The 13,922-nt window shown below is 36.4% G+C and overlaps 1 long non-coding RNA gene across 1 annotated transcript; it reads left to right on the forward strand.

Moving 5' to 3' along the window:
• The first annotated feature begins 8,355 nt into the window (after window positions 1–8,355).
• LOC139961405 (uncharacterized) lies at window positions 8,356–11,610 on the forward strand. Its single transcript, XR_011790838.1, has 3 exons — window positions 8,356–8,651; window positions 9,382–9,543; window positions 9,946–11,610. It is a non-coding gene; the product is annotated as an uncharacterized lncRNA (long non-coding RNA).
• The last annotated feature ends 2,312 nt before the right edge of the window (window positions 11,611–13,922 follow it).

Below are 13,922 nucleotides of genomic sequence, written 5' to 3' on the forward strand. Positions count from 1 at the left end.
TCTAAGAAAAAGAGGAAACATGGGTACGAAAAGGGAACTGTTTTATGTTGGGACGGGAGAGGTAAGGGGCACGGGGAGGGAGGCGTATCCTTTTTGCGGTATTAACTCGTATACAATATAATTAAACTCAGCGAGTATAATGAAAGACAATTAGTTCAAATCAATGAATAAAAAACGCATGCATCAATGGTAGTATTTTTTGGTCAAAATGTGTAGGAAGTACAATTCAATAATAATGCCTATAGTTGGTATATATGGATATAGTATATTTCTCTTGCCTAATTCAGGCCCCTACACTGTATAGTCATATTTACTAGACACCTGTGGTTGCAGTCAATTAAGATTGACATCTTAAATAGAAATTCCTTGGCCGGCCGGGGGAAAATAGAATTAAGTTTACCGTTAGAAGAGAGGCGTAAGACATCTGTGCTCAGCATTCTATTACAATCTTAGAGGTAAGTTTCCTTAGCTCGCTGGGCCACGACACGGGGAGGCAGAAGAACTGGTCGAAGTCAATTGCAAAGATACAAAAAATAAAACAATTCTAAAACTGGCATTAGATATATGCTTGTAATATACGTCTTTTGAAAATATATACAATTTCAGCAAAATCAATTTTTTTCTTTTGCCGAAAATAGACTAGGTGGGTGTATAGCAGGATAAATTTAGAATTTCGTAGGATTTTATTTTAATTATGTTCTTTACCTAACTTAATTTATTGGTATTTAAATGATTCATTATAATTTGAAGAAATTTCCTGGCATTGTTAAATACAACCTTTTAAATCAGTCAATACGATGTGATTGCTATACCGTATACCGGGGGACTGATGCGATGTTCCTTGACGCATTAGCGGCGTCCCGCCGCCCCCCCCCCCCCCCATGCACTCCCTTCCTCCAACGCCTTACATACCGCGGTAACATAGTAAAAGTACTTGATAAACCTAATTTGGATATTTTGACTTGAAAAGAAGTTAAACGTATTGTGAGAAGAAAAAAATGAGGCAATAGTAAAAAGTAAGGCCTTTTAATAAATGCTTTATACGGAAAACAGTATGAATATACATAGGTTCGTATCAATGTGATTACATATTTGATCTAAAGACGCGAGGCCGAGTTGAACACAATTAATATTAGGAAGCTTTCATAATTTCGTTCACATTCATATCTTGCGTTTTATCATCAAAGTTTGCAGCATTTTCGTGCAAAATTGACATGTGGTATAAGTTCATATGTGATTGCTTCACCCCCCCCCCTTTATTTTGGAAAACTCACAAATTATCAAATAGCTCCGTTCCCATTATGAAATTTTATGTCGCCCAGACAGTTTTGGTGCGTACAGTATAGATGCGATCACATAACAATTGGATACTCAATATATATAAAGAAATGCGATTTAATGGGAAGGATTCTGCTTTAAGGTAATAACGTTCTGTATAATTAACTACACAATGTATAGTTATTGATAATGTACATATAGGATAATTTCTCTTATTGTGATAACATCATTATCCCATGTATAGGGAGAGTTTCATATCCCCTCTTTTTTCCAAACATTTCCGATCCGGTCAGGTCACAACTCTGTTGTATGCAAACGTTATATTTTAAACTTACAATTACCTTGAAATATTACAGAGAGACGAGTGATAAATAATCACTTTTTGTGGGTATAGGTCACTTCTATACTGATATGGTTTCTCTAGGGTGTATTAGAAAATATATTGCTTTACCTTCAAATAAAAGAATAGAAATTCCACAGGATAAGTTTAGAAACAGACAACAAAAAAAGGAGTAAAACTAGACCAAATTATGAAACAGAATAAAACTTGATTTCATCTTTGCGGGGACCAAACCCCACGTAGAGCAAGATTTTTGTCTTTTTGAAGTTCTCAAGAGGGTCATTAAGGGTTCAGACCCCAGATTGACAGAGAAAAAAATACACGTGTCAAGAATTTAATCGCTCACTTTTTGAAATCTTGATAGATTATAGCTGGTTTAGCGTTCGGTGAACTATCAAATCTGACGAAACTTACATTGTCATTGGACAAAAAGGATTAGTTTTACGGTTACAGTGACATTCGCAAAAAAAAACAAAAAAAACTCTTGTCCATGCTCAAGAGTTTCTGCACACGAAATGTCTAAAGGGAATAAAGAAAGAAACAATTCATTCACCATATGTGGCAATTTTGATAAAATCAGGCTTTTGGACAACTTGGGTTTGAAATTACTTCAAATCGAAGTCTTCAAAAGCCGATGGTTGGCATTATTAGACATTACCATATGATCTAGACTCTTAGAAGCTTTTCCAATTGACTTTCCAAAGAGTGAGCCATAATGTTATCAATTATAACCTATGCCGTGTAGTGTAACTGTATTTCAAAACACAGTGGATTTCCACCATAGGCGTAGGAAGCCCAATTTGATTTTGAAGGGGGGGGGGGTGTAACGACTTGCCCGAAAAATATAACCAAAAATGTTTGCGTGTTCCGCGAGCATGCAACATTTTAATGTACATATCATATAAGTATGCATCGGTTACTACATCGCATGCCAATTACATACAATCATTTGCCTGGTTATTACCCTTCCATATTGGTTATAATTTTTCGGGAAATCGTTACAATATTAATATGAGTTTAACCATTGAAAAACACATTGCAATTTATTTTTCTTTCAGTAGGTGCCCGAAAAATTCTCAGAATATTGCCCGAATTTTCACAAAAATAATTGGTTGGGGGGGGTTACAGCCCTCAGCCCCCCGCCTCATTACGCATATGATTTCCACACACCAGCCCCTCCCTCGCCGAAATGAAGAAAGGAAAAAGAAAATAGAAAAAAAAAACGAACAACAACGAAGAAGAAACAATGAAGAAGAAATAAGGAAGAAGAAGAAGAAGTCAAAGATTATTATTACTTTTCCACAGGTATATTAAGCCTGGCATTGAAAGTATAGTTATACTTTCACCAAAACCAGTGTTTTCCACCAATTGGTTACTATGGAGACTGCATACTGCAAATAGTCATATTTCCTGGAATGTATAAGCTTATTGCAAATAGTCCTCCAAATTTGGAAATTTACAGCCATCCTACAGTTATAACTTCCTGAACGTCACGCCATGTGCCAACAAGCCTGTCTGAAGCTAGAGGTAAAGTTGTTTTTTACCAAAGTTCCACTTGATTTCGCTAAAATAGAAGTAAACAAAATATCGTTAAGTTTTTCTCGAGAAATCCTTTCCAGCAATTTCCACAAGTCTTCCGCAACAAGTAGTTCCGATTATTTGCCCTATTCGTGGTTTTTGTTTATTTGTTTGTTGTTGTGTTGTTATTGAAACTAGTTGAAAAAGTTAGTATTTCTTCTTTTTGTTTTTTTGTGGTAGTGTAAATACTAAGCAAAATTAACATGTCTTTGAAGAAAGCAGGAGCTTAGAAGAATTGAATAACTTCCTGTTAGCTAAAAGTGTTTCCGTGTCCGGACGATGCGGCCACAATTTGGGTCGCACAGATGCTCAACTTACGACTTACGACTTTACGGAAACTGAACTTCCTGAGATGGTTCCTAAACGCAAGTATCCCCATACCCATATAAAATACTGGCCAGGAACATCCGTTAATGATGTGCGAACACTTATTATATTTTCTTCAAGTCATGCATCCGTTTACGTTGATACGCGAATTTTCGACTTTTTCACCCCAATCTTGAACTTATTACTCTTAAAATAAGACTACGTTGGAACTGAACAAAAAATTGATTATTTATGGATTCCGGCGAAAGCGATTCGGTCCATCCATTCCACTGACTTTGGAACATTATTTATAGCCAAAACAACAACAACAAACAAACAAATCGCTATGGGTCATGACTTTTGTTATTTCATGTTTACTTTGTCAAATGAAGTGTAAACTTAATTGAAAACTTCTGAACTCACTCCAAGTCGTGTGGGATTTTCTATTACACATCGCACGCTTTCTATTTCTGTTTACCTTAATAAACACACATTTATTTATGCAAGAGGAGAATCAGAAAGGTCAAACGATGATCATTTTCCGATTCGATTTGTCATAAAGGAAACTATGCAAATATTTATCGTTGCTGTGGTTCCACAGCAGATTCTCATGTGAGACTATATAGGAAGTACTTGAAAAGTCCAACGAGTTCATCATTTTTACCTCTCAATTCCAGAGACTAAAATGTTCGTGCAAGTGTTATCCTATTTATAAACTCGGCGAATAATCTGAGAAGATTCATAAATGGTAACATCAGGGTATATCATGGATATATTTGGATTTATATATATCATGGATATATACTAGGAGTGTTAGCTCAGTGGTTAACGCCGATGCCTTTCAACCATAAGGTCCCCGGTTCGAGTCACTCCCAGATTATGTATGTCGTCCAGTTACAGAGTTGTTGACAATTCATAATCATGGACGTTAAATATGAATGTAAGAGACTGACTTCGGTCAGCTTGCGGCTTTGATAAGCCAATGAGGCTTCTTCGCGAGTTCCTGCTTGCAGGAGGATCTAAAATACATACATAATGCATACATATTTGGGCACCAGAAATGATCTCAAGACGTGTACCAACTTTAAGTCCTAATACATGTAGTACGAAAAGTAAAAGTGTCGTTCTACATCACTGTGGGACGAGCTAACCTTAATACGCGTAAAACCAATTCTTCGCTACCTTCATTCAGGCGACAGGGGGTGGTGGTGGGAGTGCATGGTGGTGGGTGGGGGTACATGGTGGTGGGAGAAGGAGTGGGAGGTTGTTTATCTGTTTATTATTAGTGTACCTGTTTCTTTCGCTTATTCGTTCTGTAGTGTTTTCCATTCAGTGAGGATTCTACTTGTTAACAATTCAAAGCTCTCTAAGTTTACCTTTTTTCCCTTTTCGTATAACTTGTACTTTTTATACCAACTCAGTCACTCTGTACTCTAACTGTGATAAATCAAGTGAATGAATGACTGAATGAATTAATGGCGAATTACATTTTCGTGAGGTGACATTGTAAAGACACGGGCCTTTGCATTAGGCGGATTCTTTGGCCTTTTCTGGGAAATATACCAATATCGTTGAAATATTAGTCTTGCGAAATTTTGTGAAAGAAAATAATCATTGCTGATTTTTTTTTTTGCATAGGAAGATGCAGAAACTGAACCAACAAGAGGATTTTAGTATCAAATTGACCATTTTCATTCATAATCGTGACTAATGATAAAACCGATATCAAATCATTTCATGAGATTTGTAATAAAGAATGAACATGTTAGGGCGTAAACACAAGGGCCTTTTAACTGTTCATCCACATACGATGTTTCGTTAAGATGGTAGAGTCTTATCGCTATACGCTTTTCTTAACGTTTCAAGTCAAAAAGAACTGAGAAATATTCTGCATTAAATGTTGTCCCTTTTATCGTTGTACCACCAACATTTGAAAGAGAGATACCAACCAATCAGAGTGCATCAGACGACATAGCTATTGTTTACTTCCTGGCCCTATAACTTCACAATTAGATATATATGCTGTCAATTACTTCTCTCAATAGGTCCTATAGAGACATTATCATATACACCGCAGTCAAAAGACATGTAGATATCTTGCATAACGCTCTCATGCGTCAAGTTCAACCTGACAACAAATCGTCTTTAACTTTGAGAAAAAAAGAAAGAAAGAAGAGAAGAGAAAAAACTTGATAAGACTAAAGATAGATGTGAAAAGAAGACCTGAACTGCTATCATGCTGTTACACATTCTTGCCTCTCGCTTTTTAACACCTGGAGTCGACCCAGAAATCCTGAGATCCCTTGGCGCCAATTAAAGCACTGCGTGTTCGTTCTATCGCACACATAATGTATATGTGAAATGACTACTGCATGCAGGATCATTGTCAGAACACGGAGGTTTCAATCTTAATTAGTCCACCCAAAACTTGACACGAAATCTGGGAAGAAGAGGGAACCTATATAGATCTATATACCCTCAACAAATCCCCTGGTTGAAGTAACGTCAGCCAAATGCTCGTCATATGTAGAGCAAACAGTATAAAGAACCTTTACTATATCTATATCATCTATTAACTCGTATTCTTAAATTGATTTCTTTTGTATGTCTTTAATATATCGTACGCATTCCTTTGGGGTTCTCCCTACTGCTTGATGTGCAATGTAAGCCGAGCTGTAAGTCTTCAAGTCTGTTTTGGGGTCCCCACCTGTGTCAGGTATTTGCACTTTTTGAACCCCCTTCTGCATCTTGATAACCACAAACCCTCGCCGTTATTCGATGATAAGATTCCATACACTGATTCCACCTATAATGTCTGCCTGGGCTTCATATCTCATTGTATGAAGAAAAATTTTAACCTTTAATTTTCACCCATGCAGCGATGTCACTAGGAACTTTGGAACCTTTTGAAGGCCTAAATTCTCACGAAACCTTCTTTATAAGCAGAAATTTATTTATCACTGAAAGAAACACACTGTATTCAAGATGAGATGGCCGTAGTTTTCATTATATTCTGAAGTTCTCTGCACATCTTGAGAAACAAACCAAGTTAAGAAAGATAAATCGCACTCTACACTGTCTCTTGCTTTGGATAGATTATGGATACCGAACTAAATATCTCCCAAAAGTTAAATTAAAAAAAAAAATGTCATTCACAAAATGTTATCAATTCAGGCACTTTAAACGCCGCTGTTACTCTGTAATGCGATTTATTCTGACAAGTTCAAAATCTCAAATCTTCTTATGCTGTATCAGTGCTTACAATTACTGAGTAACTCTAGACGAGAAAAGAAAATGAATGAAAAAAAATATATATAACTTTGCTCTAGCAATGTTAGTGTGTTAACCTATGAAGATGGATGAAGTGCGTGAGAAGGAAGAGGTCACAAAAATAAAAAAGAGAGATCTGGAAATTCCCGCATCTCTCTTACGTCCTTGAAGAGAAGTAGATGTTCCATTTACAGTTAGTTGATGGACATACTGAACCATCAACCTTTATCATCATCAATCAATGTTTTCCTAAGTCTGAAGTACTTGTTAAATGAGTTTAGAAGCAAACATCAATGTTTCCTAAGTCTGAAGACCTTGTTACATGAGCCTAGAAGCAAACATCAATGTTTCGTAAGTCTGAAGTATACTTGTTACATGAGTTTAGAAGCAAACATCAATGTTTCATAGTACCGTACTTGTTAAATGAGTTTAAAAGCAAACATCAATGTTTCATAGTACCGTACTTGTTACATGAGTTTAAAAGCAAACATCAATGTTTCCTAAGTCTGAAGTACTTGTTACACGAGTTTAGAAGCAAACATCAATGTTTCATAGTACTTGTTACATGAGTTTAGAAGCAAACATCAATGTTTCCTAAGTCTGAAGACCTTGTTACATGAGCCTAGAAGCAAACATCAATGTTTCCTAAGTCTGAAGTACTTGTTACATGAGTTTAAAAGCAAACATCAATGTTTCTTAAGTCTGAAGTACTTGTTACATGAGTTTAAAAGCAAACATCAAAGTTTCTTACGTCTGAAGTAATTGTAACACGAGTTTATAAGCAAACATTAATGTTTCCTAAGTCTGAAGACCTTGTTACATGAGCCTAGAAGCAAGCATCAATGTTTCATAGTACTTGTTACATGAGTTTAGAAGCAAACATCAATGTTTCCTAAGTCTGAAGACCTTGTTACATGAGCCTAGAAGCAAACATCAATGTTTCGTAAGTGTGAAGTACTTGTTACACGAGTTTAGAAGCAAACATCAATGTTTCCTAAGTCTGAAGTACTTGTTACATGAGTTTAGAAGCAAACATCAATGTATCCCAAGTCTGAAGACCTTGTTACATGAGCCTAGAAGCAAACATCAATGTTTCGTAAGTGTGAAGTACTTGTTACACGAGTTTAGAAGCAAACATCAATGTTTCCTAAGTCTGAAGACCTTGTTACATGAGCCTAGAAGCAAACATGAATGTTTCCTAAGTGTGAAGTACTTGTTACACGAGTTTAGAAGCAAACATCAATGTTTCCTAAGTCTGAAGACCTTGTTACATGAGCCTAGAAGCAAACATCAATGTTTCGTAAGTGTGAAGTACTTGTTACACGAGTTTAGAAGCAAACATCAATGTTTCCTAAGTCTGAAGTACTTGTTACATGAGCCTAGAAGCAAACATCCATGTTTCGTAAGTGTGAAGTACTTGTTACACGAGTTTAGAAGCAAACATCAATGTTTCCTAAGTCTGAAGACCTTGTTACATGAGCCTACACTGTAAAAACACCTGGGTCATTTTGTGTGACCCATCTGCTGAGTCAGCCATACTTTACCCAGAAATGGGTCGTATTGGTTGAGTTATTACGCAATATTGTTTGAAATTGTGAAATAGCTCGATGAAAGTTTGACTTTTTGCACTGGGTCACTCTCAAAGACTTTTCTCATTGGATAAGTTATGTCATGTGACCACTATCAGCGTTTTTGCATGACGCCTTTCGTAGACGACAGCTGAACACCGTCACACAAATCTACAAACCATACGTAAATTCAGGACCAAGAAGGCAGTCTAAGTTGAATCAAAAACTTTGATGGGCTCTGAAAATGGACACGTTTGTTAGTTCCACCCTTGATGACTGGGGTTTGCCAATGTAAATACCAATATTCAAAGGTAAATATACGCCAAAGTATGCTGACTAGTTCAGGCCACAGGTGCTCGCAACGTTTATTAGTTAAATACTATATTATAGTATGCCATTGTAGATATGATGATAGGCTAGGCCTAAGTAACATGTTATTAGTGCTGCGAGCGCCGTGGTTCAGACAAGGCCATAATTACCCTGATACAGTGATACTGATAGTGATACATAGATAGCTGTAATGTTAGACCTAACGTTTGGTCTTTGATAAAGCATAGGCCTAACCTCACTACGTAAGTTTAACTAAATATAACGTTAGAGGCTAAGACTAGTATAATGTTACTTGTTAATAGCTATCTTGCTGAACAGAGAGTTAACAGTGTGCTATTAAATGTAGTAAAACAGTAGCATAATCAGACTTTTTAGTGGGGGTGGGGTGGGGGAGAGCTGAAGGGTAGCAAGGAGTCTGTGCAATGGGAGGGGGACAAGATATAGGGAAGGGGTGTAAGGGGAGGGATAACATTCTTGTATTTAAGGGGTGGACAAGTTGTAAAATGGTTCATCATTTCTATCTTACTAATTTACTTGTATGTCAATTTGGGGCGGATGGGGGTGACCAATTGGGGGCTTTTCCCCTACTGGTTATGCCACTGCAGTAAAATATGATATACTCCAACAAACAGTCTTTGCCAAGACTATAGTCGGTGTAATTGAACAATTGAAGTTAACTATATATGTCCTATTTTTATCTGTGGACTATAGGTAGCATGGTACACAAAAGCCCATTGGAAACATCCTGCTACAGACTATCTTGAGGAAAGATTGCCCGAAAACGATCCCATGCCTTTAAGAAACAAGAAGCAACACCGAAAGAAGTAAAGAAGCCTACACCTGTAAAGTGCAACATAAAAACAGATCCAAAAGGTACTAATACCATTATCTTGAACAGTCTACATACAATATACTCAGTAAGGGATAAGGGTCAATTTTTTTTAACTGTGTAGGCTAAGTAACTGATATTCCTACATCCTGAGTCATTCCTACTGGTATGTAATTAAATCGCATAAAATGTCATGATGATTTTTCACTTATAACAGTCAGGTGCCAAGTTAAGTTGCTTGAACCTTAAACTTAGTATGTAGGTAGCCCTTTGTGAGTAGATGATCCTTCTATTTTTTCATGGTGGTCCAAGGTCATTTGAGGTCAACAGAATCTTAAATCTGCTATGGTAATGATTCAAGTGAAAAGATTTGCTAATTATTTAAATTAGTGACAACAGAATTAAGTGTGCATTGAAAGCAGCAATTTATTTTCTTTCTTCCAAAGGTTGGGACCAATCTTTCTCAATTTATGGAAGATGAGCTTAAGCAAGATAGAACTCGAAAGCAGCCATTCGTCCTTGCATTTGGTGATAGAAGGTATCCGACTCAGTCATTTGTGATCATCGAAGGGGTTGCTCTGCCAGCAACAGATTTGATTGCAGCTTTTGATATTTGTTTCAAATCATTGTACTTGTTTGACATATCCTACCCCTGCCAGTGTCAAACAACCTGGGAATTTATACACAAATTCCTCTTTAAGCTTAGTGAAGGGAAGGGAAAGGTTTCGACATCCCCTTCAGTAAGAAGCCTACGTGCTTTTTTAAGTAGTCAGTAAGAGAAAAAAAGGTATGTAAACAACTTTGTCAAAAGTAGTGTTTAATATGATTTATTTATTTATTTTTTTATACATTGTAACCTTTTATCGTATAATTTTCTCAAAACACATATAAGGGATATGAACATATCTCCTGTAAACCTTGGGCAGTGCAACATTAGGTTAACACTTAGTTCATGGTCATTAACATGATGGGATGATTACATGAGGTTTTTAATTTACATAATGTGACAAAGTTGTTTTCTATTTATGTCTGCATGTTATATTACCTTGAACAAGGTTTCATTTGGTATTTGTTATTGTTAAGTTTAGAGGGACTAGAGAAGCAGAACTGCCTCACAAACAGTGGTGCAAAACTAGTGTTCCAACCATACATCATACATGCACAACTAGCCAAAAGCATGACTGATGTACATTTTTTGCCTGAGCAACTGAAAATTTAATACATATTGTAACATATTGGTGGTGCAAAAATATTTATTCACAGTGTTTCCATTTATTGATGACTTTTGAGTGATTATAACTCTTGTACTGTATGTTATAAACAGCTTTTCCTCATTCAAATCTAATGCTGTTTTGGTACAAGAACTACTGAGGAAATTATCACCTTTGGGATATGCTTGCAAGATTTTATTAATTGGCAGCTGGCCATAGGGTTTGTCTTGCCCCACCAACCCACTGCAAAATATGTTTGATATTGTCTTTGACTTTTGACATTGACAAAGCCCCCACCAAACATTGAGCTTTCCAAAATATTTGATTTCTTACAGCCACCATTGATGTACTACATGTCTTCTTTGTATACCTAACATTTTATACAATTGATAACTATGGAATGTTGTTTATTTGTATTCTTTAAAAACAATTAGAAATGCTAGCTAATAATCAAATTACTACAGTGACTAAGGATACAAGTAGAGAGTGAGTGCATGCTCCAGTCTTGATTAACTTAATATTACAAACACTGCAGCAAACCTAGCTGTGAGATCAACAATTAAAGTCTTTCAAGTAGTACAGAACATATTCCTCAGTGAACTAAAATTTGTGCACATGAATAAATGATCAGTTGTTTTAGTTAAGTATGTCAGGATTTTAAGGAACATTGCTTAGTTTCCAATGATTCTCAGTTGGTACATTAGACTTAGCCTATGTTCTTGTGTTCATTGTTTGTTTAGTTTTATGGGTATCACATTACTCTGATTTTTAGTGTTACTGTGATGTTCTAGTTGGAATAAAACAAAATGAATATCGATAATTATATGTGAAATAGAAGAAGTTGCATGCTTTATTGTAACACCACTTTGTGATTTGAATAAATTAATTTATCTTTAGGAATCGAAGTCTTATGTCATTTCTTTTATAGCCTTCATGCAACTGCAAATGTAAATTCAGCTTTGACCCATTTACGTGGTCAATTTTTTTGACCCAATCTGCTGGGCTGGTGGAGATTGCACTAACCACTGGGTCAAAAGCTGGGTCAAAGTAGCATATGGGTCAAAGTAGCGTATGGGTCAAAATAACCCAGTTTTAGGTCAGATGTCAAATGACACAGATCCTTGGTCAAATTGACCCAAACCTGGGCTGGTGGAGATTCCACTAAGTTTCTGGGTCAAATTTGGGTCAAAAAATGACCCAAGTGTTTTTACAGTGTAGAAGCAAACATCAATGTTTCGTAAGTGTGAAGTACTTGTTACACGAGTTTAGAAGCAAACATCAATGTATCCCAAGTCTGAAGTAGTTGTTATATGGGTTTAGAAGCAAACATGAATGTTTCCTAAGTCTGAAGTACTAGTTACATGAGTTTATTATCACGATATAACCGTTGTGTAAAAGTGTTATAAAATAAGTACGCAATATAATAGTCTTTGTAAAATCTTTACAAAGTTGATGTATGATGTTATCAGAACCGCGCTTGATAATTCAATATTCGGCTGATTCAGAAGGAAATCGGATGGATGTATATCTGCAGAGGGCATTGGATGGTGCATCGTTGTATTCATAGGATATCATTGTATATATCTCATTGTTCATTCTACACTGGTAGACCATTTTGAGAGCGTGGTGGCCAATTGGCTAAGGCGTCGGACTCGTGATCCAAGGATTGCTGGTTCGATACCTGCCTAGTTCATTACGTTGTGTCCTTGGGCAAGATGCTTTATCTCACTTGCCTCTCGCCATGCACCCAGGGGTTAAATGGGGGTACCTGTGAGGTAACTTGTCATTGGGCGCAGTATATAACTGCAGCCGCCTGGATTGATTGTCTCTGGGACAGGTAATCATTAACCAGGGCGTAATATAACGTCTGTAAAGCGCTTTGAAACCTATCGCTGGTATAAATAAATAAATAAATCGAACATTGTTATTTATTATTATTTTGTGGACCGGAAGAGTGACTAAGTATAATTATCACTATTTCGTCATATATGTATATTAGTATACACGTGACGATTATTGCCAAAGCAATATATATCTTGAAAGCGATAAAAAAAGAATCGTACCCAACTTCATATGCTAACCTCCTTCTTCAAGCAATAACCATATAAGTAAAGAAACCGTAGATTTCTATCTATAGTAGATGTAGAGTTTAAAGAGATTCTGTCATGTGTCAACCTCTGAGGTGTGTCACAGAATTTGACTTTTATTGATATTTAACAAAGTAATATGGTTGTTCATTTCCGCTAGTTTGCCCGTGGTTAATTTCATTGGATGAAAACAAATTACGTTCTTACAGTGAATCGGATCTGCTCTAGTTAGTTATATGTACATGCAGGGAGGGGGTGATAGTATTCTGTATTTTCGTTGCTATTGTTCTTACCGCGTCAAGACAGGTATACGAAGTGTGATAAAAGGTCACAACAGTCGTTATATGTTGTAAAATACCTCGTGCAGTTTCGCATGATAACTCTTCTTATATATATATGTATTATACGATAGGCTAGAAGTTAGGTTATATTTATACTTAGTTCTATTTCAGTGCATTCTAGGATTTGTATTATGACTACAAAACTAAGTTTCTCATGAGAGATACTTAGCCTTGTGATTTCGCAGAAAGTGCTAAATATGACATCCTCGTCAAACATCAAAGGCTTGCGGGGTTTAATTCAAGGAGATTGAGAAACAGAAGGTGTGAGGAATTGTCCTAGGGGTGACAAAGCAACGAAAGGTGATAGTTCTGCTATACCGTAGTATATATATATATATTCGCCGATATGGTATATTTTGCTTTCTTAATTAAACGACGCGTACTGAATATATATTGCAAGTGAAGTATATACGATATATATATACTACATTGTATTTCTTTAGGTGCGAACAATTGAAGCGCAAACTTCATATTTTACATGAATGATCTTAAAGAACTTAGAGCGTTTTCTCGTTGACTTTACATACCAGAGGACCCGTAAGAGGTGAATGGCTCTAGGGAATTCCGGTATATACCATACAAGTGCGGAAAAACGGAAATGAATTAAAGTATTAAGGAAAACGGTATTCCTTTTGTTCCCATATTTCGACAGGAGATTCAGTCATTTTATAGTTAATTGAATTCGCGTTCCTCGGAGCCGCGCTTTCTATCATTGGTTCTCGCCTAGACTGTTAGACCTTAGAGGAAGGTTTTTTCAAGTGACATGTTCATGACTTAATGTCAT

The sequence above is a fragment of the Apostichopus japonicus genome, chromosome 20 (genome assembly GCF_037975245.1).
Source record: "Apostichopus japonicus isolate 1M-3 chromosome 20, ASM3797524v1, whole genome shotgun sequence".
Classification (NCBI taxonomy): Eukaryota; Metazoa; Echinodermata; class Holothuroidea; order Aspidochirotida; family Stichopodidae; genus Apostichopus; species Apostichopus japonicus.